Here is a 6,962-nt window from a genome sequence, read left to right on the forward strand (position 1 = left end):
TGAGCACACTGATACACCCATAATACTCAAGTGCACAATATTTATATATTTAGAACCTGATATATATTATCAAAATAAAAGGAGATTTACAACTGACACACTCACAATGCATCGCCCTCATAACATCAAGACTCACAGTTTCGATAGAACCATGACAGCCACAGCCACAGACACACACACACGCTTTATATTGCCATATGGTCCAGTTTGAAGTTTTAAGAAAAGTCTGTACAACAAAAATTGAAAGAGTTTTCACAAGTTGCCCGTCCTGTTGAGTATTTGCAGCGATTTCCCACTCTCACAGCAGTGATTCTGAGTCACGATGTGTGGAATTGGATTTGAAAACTGAAGAAAATTCAGCGCTTGGTGCTCAGCTGTCACGAGCAATTCCACACCTGCTTTGATCAGCTGTTAGCAGTGGACTGGAACAATGTCAGCCAGGGACTTTTAGTGTACATCAATAAAAGTGAACTTATTTGATGCAGGTAAAATATCATTAAAAGGTCCACCGCATTCAACTTGTTTTCCCTAATCCCAGCGGTGGAACAGTCCCAGATTGTGCAGCCATTGAATGAATTTGCATTGCTTTTTTCGAAGCCCGACCGACCTTAATATATTTAGCATGGGTTCGACGTCTGTGCATGGTTTTTGCTCATTTCATTGAAAATTGCTTATCATGAATGCATGGAAACAGTCAGGTAATGGATCAGAGCAGCGTTGTTAAGTAATCAGGAAATGAAGACACCAATGCAAACACAGAGAGGAGAACAAGCACGTCCAGGGGCGCTAAGTGAAATGCTCAATAAGGGCCGACGTCCCTGGGTGGGCTTGAAGCACCAACCTTTCGGTTAATAGACGAACGCGCTAGCCAATTGCACCACAAAGACGACCACAGCAAAATCACGCAAGACACTGCAAACCAGTGTTTCAATGAATTCGAGTCTCAGGTCGTGTGAGCTGGAGAATCCTGCCAGTCATCAGCTTTTCCAGATCGACGCTGCGGGATGGTATTTGTTTATCTCTGCCATCTGGTGGTACAAATCAAAATTTCTCCCCAGCACTTTTTCCGTCAGTCGGAGAACCATTTCACAAGGGGACAATGTCAAAACGGTTGCGGCAATTCAACAATTGTACGAAGCACAAAACAGAGCTCATTTAACAATGTCACACTGTTCTGCTGCTGAAATCTTTCCCCTGACAGACAAACTCTCCAGGCCACAGTTCCACCCTATCCCAGACCTTGCCCCTTCGCCTTTCCCTCTGCCTCTGCACTCGCTTTATACCTGTTCAATCTCTAACCTTTATCCAGTTGTGAAGAAAGGCTACCCACCTGAAAGTCTAACACTGTTTGTCTTTCCAGATGTGCTGCCTGAGTTGCTGCGCATTTCCTGCATTTTCTCTTTTCATTTCAGATTTCCAGCATCCACCATTCGTTTGCTTTTGCACTCACAATGTTGACGGTTCATCTCCAGGTAGCTACCGTTAGACCCGGTTTCCCAGGCAAAGAGGCTTTTATTGAGGATACTGCCACATGGCAAAAGGCCAATCTGCCCCCACGCCCTTTTAACTGACAGAATAAGCTTGCAATCTCCCACACCTGAGGGGCAGGTTCTGACACACAGTAAACTGCGACCTGGTAGGTGACACAAACTGGGCTGGGTGGAGCATGACTTGATTGACAAGCCTCGTGCTATATCAGAACTGGCCGGAACCAGTGCTCCCCCTTTCGCTTCTGGAATGGATATGTGCAGTCAGGATGGTGAACGTCTCTGGTTTTAAGATCTATCGTGCTCGACAGGTATTTTAAATGAACGGCGGGACTGAGTGAGATTGTGTGTGCGTGTCTGAACCGTGTTGTGGGACTGTGTAAGTTTGTGTATGTCTCTGAACCGTGCTGTGGGACCGTATGAGTTTGTGTGTGGCTTTGCAGCGTGTTGTGGGACGGTGTGAGTTTAATGTGTCTCTGAACGGTGTTCTAGGACTGTGTGAGTTTGTCTGCGGGTTTCTGAACCGTTTTGTCGGACTGTGTGAGTTTGTGTGCGTGTTTCTGAACCGTGTTGTGGCATTGTGTGAGTTTATGTGTACTTTCTGCATATTTATTGCTCTCTTACTTTGCTTTGACACATAGAAAAATGTTTACACAACACAGATACACACAAATACATTGAGAAGTAACACACACACACACATTTATTCAGAATGAGCACACTGATACACCCATAATACTCAAGTGCACAATATTTATATATTTAGAACCTGATATATATTATCAAAATAAAAGGAGATTTACAACTGACACACTCACAATGCATCGCCCTCATAACATCAAGACTCACAGTTTCGATAGAACCATGACAGCCACAGCCACAGCCACAGACACACACACACGCTTTATATTGCCATATGGTCCAGTTTGAAGTTTTAAGAAAAGTCTGTACAACAAAAATTGAAAGAGTTTTCACAAGTTGCCCGTCCTGTTGAGTATTTGCAGCGATTTCCCACTCTCACAGCAGTGATTCTGAGTCACGATGTGTGGAATTGGATTTGAAAACTGAAGAAAATTCAGCGCTTGGTGCTCAGCTGTCACGAGCAATTCCACACCTGCTTTGATCAGCTGTTAGCAGTGGACTGGAACAATGTCAGCCAGGGACTTTTAGTGTACATCAATAAAAATGAACTTATTTGATGCAGGTAAAATATCATTAAAATGGTCCACCGCATTCAACTTGTTTTCCCTAATCCCAGCGGTGGAACAGTCCCAGATTGTGCAGCCATTGAATGAATTTGCATTGCTTTTTTCGAAGCCCGACCGACCTTAATATATTTAGCATGGGTTCGACGTCTGTGCATGGTTTTTGCTCATTTCATTGAAAATTGCTTATCATGAATGCATGGAAACAGTCAGGTAATGGATCAGAGCAGCGTTGTTAAGTAATCAGGAAATGAAGACACCAATGCAAACACAGAGAGGAGAACAAGCACGTCCAGGGGCGCTCAGTGAAATGCTCAATAAGGGCCGACGTCCCTGGGTGGGCTTGAAGCACCAACCTTTCGGTTAATAGACGAACGCGCTAGCCAATTGCACCACAAAGACGACCACAGCAAAATCACGCAAGACACTGCAAACCAGTGTTTCAATGAATTCGAGTCTCAGGTCGTGTTAGCTGGAGAATCCTGCCAGTCATCAGCTTTTCCAGATCGACGCTGCGGGATGGTATCTGTTTATCTCTGCCATCTGGTGGTACAAATCAAAATTTCTCCCCAGCACTTTTTCCGTCAGTCGGAGAACCATTTCACAAGGGGACAATGTCAAAACGGTTGCGGCAATTCAACAATTGTACGAAGCACAAAACAGAGCTCATTGAACAATGTCACACTGTTCTGCTGCTGAAATCTTTCCCCTGACAGACAAACTCTCCAGGCCACAGTTCCACCCTATCCCAGACCTTGCCCCTTCGCCTTTCCCTCTGCCTCTGCACTCGCTTTATACCTGTTCAATCTCTAACCTTTATCCAGTTGTGAAGAAAGGCTACCCACCTGAAAGTCTAACACTGTTTGTCTTTCCAGATGTGCTGCCTGAGTTGCTGCGCATTTCCTGCATTTTCTCTTTTCATTTCAGATTTCCAACATCCACCATTCGTTTGCTTTTGCACTCACAATGTTGATGGTTCATCTCCAGGTAGCTACCGTTAGACCCGGTTTCCCAGGCAAAGAGGCTTTTATTGAGGATACTGCCACATGGCAAAAGGCCAATCTGCCCCCACGCCCTTTTAACTGACAGAATAAGCTTGCAATCTCCCACACCTGAGGGGCAGGTTCTGACACACAGTAAACTGCGACCTGGTAGGTGACTCAAACTGGGCTGGGTGGAGCATGACTTGATTGACAAGCCTCGTGCTATATCAGAACTGGCCGGAACCAGTGCTCCCCCTTTCGCTTCTGGAATGGATATGTGCAGTCAGGATGGTGAACGTCTCTGGTTTTAAGATCTATCGTGCTCGACAGGTATTTTAAATGAACGGCGGGACTGAGTGAGATTGTGTGTGCGTGTCTGAACCGTGTTGTGGGACTGTGTAAGTTTGTGTATGTCTCTGAACCGTGCTGTGGGACCGTGTGAGTTTGTGTGTGGCTTTGCAGCGTGTTGTGGGACGGTGTGAGTTTAATGTGTCTCTGAACGGTGTTCTAGGACTGTGTGAGTTTGTCTGCGGGTTTCTGAACCGTTTTGTCGGACTGTGTGAGTTTGTGTGCGTGTTTCTGAACCGTGTTGTGGCATTGTGTGAGTTTATGTGTACTTTCTGCTTATTTATTGCTCTTTTACTTTGCTTTGACACATAGAAAAATGTATACACAACACAGATACACACAAATACATTGAGAAGTAACACACACACACACATTTATTCAGAATGAGCACACTGATACACCCATAATACTCAAGTGCACAATATTTATATATTTAGAACCTGATATATATTATCAAAATAAAAGGAGATTTACAACTGACACACTCACAATGCATCGCCCTCATAACATCAAGACTCACAGTTTCGATAGAACCATGACAGCCACAGCCACAGACACACACACACGCTTTATATTGCCATATGGTCCAGTTTGAAGTTTTAAGAAAAGTCTGTACAACAAAAATTGAAAGAGTTTTCACAAGTTGCCCGTCCTGTTGAGTATTTGCAGCGATTTCCCACTCTCACAGCAGTGATTCTGAGTCACGATGTGTGGAATTGGATTTGAAAACTGAAGAAAATTCAGCGCTTGGTGCTCAGCTGTCACGAGCAATTCCACACCTGCTTTGATCAGCTGTTAGCAGTGGACTGGAACAATGTCAGCCAGGGACTTTTAGTGTACATCAATAAAAGTGAACTTATTTGATGCAGGTAAAATATCATTAAAATGGTCCACCGCATTCAACTTGTTTTCCCTAATCCCAGCGGTGGAACAGTCCCAGATTGTGCAGCCATTGAATGAATTTGCATTGCTTTTTTCGAAGCCCGACCGACCTTAATATATTTAGCATGGGTTCGACGTCTGTGCATGGTTTTTGCTCATTTCATTGAAAATTGCTTATCATGAATGCATGGAAACAGTCAGGTAATGGATCAGAGCAGCGTTGTTAAGTAATCAGGAAATGAAGACACCAATGCAAACACAGAGAGGAGAACAAGCACGTCCAGGGGCGCTCAGTGAAATGCTCAATAAGGGCCGACGTCCCTGGGTGGGCTTGAAGCACCAACCTTTCGGTTAATAGACGAACGCGCTAGCCAATTGCACCACAAAGACGACCACAGCAAAATCACGCAAGACACTGCAAACCAGTGTTTCAATGAATTCGAGTCTCAGGTCGTGTTAGCTGGAGAATCCTGCCAGTCATCAGCTTTTCCAGATCGACGCTGCGGGATGGTATCTGTTTATCTCTGCCATCTGGTGGTACAAATCAAAATTTCTCCCCAGCACTTTTTCCGTCAGTCGGAGAACCATTTCACAAGGGGACAATGTCAAAACGGTTGCGGCAATTCAACAATTGTACGAAGCACAAAACAGAGCTCATTGAACAATGTCACACTGTTCTGCTGCTGAAATCTTTCCCCTGACAGACAAACTCTCCAGGCCACAGTTCCACCCTATCCCAGACCTTGCCCCTTCGCCTTTCCCTCTGCCTCTGCACTCGCTTTATACCTGTTCAATCTCTAACCTTTATCCAGTTGTGAAGAAAGGCTACCCACCTGAAAGTCTAACACTGTTTGTCTTTCCAGATGTGCTGCCTGAGTTGCTGCGCATTTCCTGCATTTTCTCTTTTCATTTCAGATTTCCAACATCCACCATTCGTTTGCTTTTGCACTCACAATGTTGATGGTTCATCTCCAGGTAGCTACCGTTAGACCCGGTTTCCCAGGCAAAGAGGCTTTTATTGAGGATACTGCCACATGGCAAAAGGCCAATCTGCCCCCACGCCCTTTTAACTGACAGAATAAGCTTGCAATCTCCCACACCTGAGGGGCAGGTTCTGACACACAGTAAACTGCGACCTGGTAGGTGACTCAAACTGGGCTGGGTGGAGCATGACTTGATTGACAAGCCTCGTGCTATATCAGAACTGGCCGGAACCAGTGCTCCCCCTTTCGCTTCTGGAATGGATATGTGCAGTCAGGATGGTGAACGTCTCTGGTTTTAAGATCTATCGTGCTCGACAGGTATTTTAAATGAACGGCGGGACTGAGTGAGATTGTGTGTGCGTGTCTGAACCGTGTTGTGGGACTGTGTAAGTTTGTGTATGTCTCTGAACCGTGCTGTGGGACCGTGTGAGTTTGTGTGTGGCTTTGCAGCGTGTTGTGGGACGGTGTGAGTTTAATGTGTCTCTGAACGGTGTTCTAGGACTGTGTGAGTTTGTCTGCGGGTTTCTGAACCGTTTTGTCGGACTGTGTGAGTTTGTGTGCGTGTTTCTGAACCGTGTTGTGGCATTGTGTGAGTTTATGTGTACTTTCTGCTTATTTATTGCTCTTTTACTTTGCTTTGACACATAGAAAAATGTATACACAACACAGATACACACAAATACATTGAGAAGTAACACACACACACACATTTATTCAGAATGAGCACACTGATACACCCATAATACTCAAGTGCACAATATTTATATATTTAGAACCTGATATATATTATCAAAATAAAAGGAGATTTACAACTGACACACTCACAATGCATCGCCCTCATAACATCAAGACTCACAGTTTCGATAGAACCATGACAGCCACAGCCACAGACACACACACACGCTTTATATTGCCATATGGTCCAGTTTGAAGTTTTAAGAAAAGTCTGTACAACAAAAATTGAAAGAGTTTTCACAAGTTGCCCGTCCTGTTGAGTATTTGCAGCGATTTCCCACTCTCACAGCAGTGATTCTGAGTCACGATGTGTGGAATTGGATTTGAAAACTGAAGAAA

This window comes from Heterodontus francisci, chromosome 22 (genome assembly GCF_036365525.1).
Source record: "Heterodontus francisci isolate sHetFra1 chromosome 22, sHetFra1.hap1, whole genome shotgun sequence".
In the NCBI taxonomy this organism is placed as follows: Eukaryota; Metazoa; Chordata; class Chondrichthyes; order Heterodontiformes; family Heterodontidae; genus Heterodontus; species Heterodontus francisci.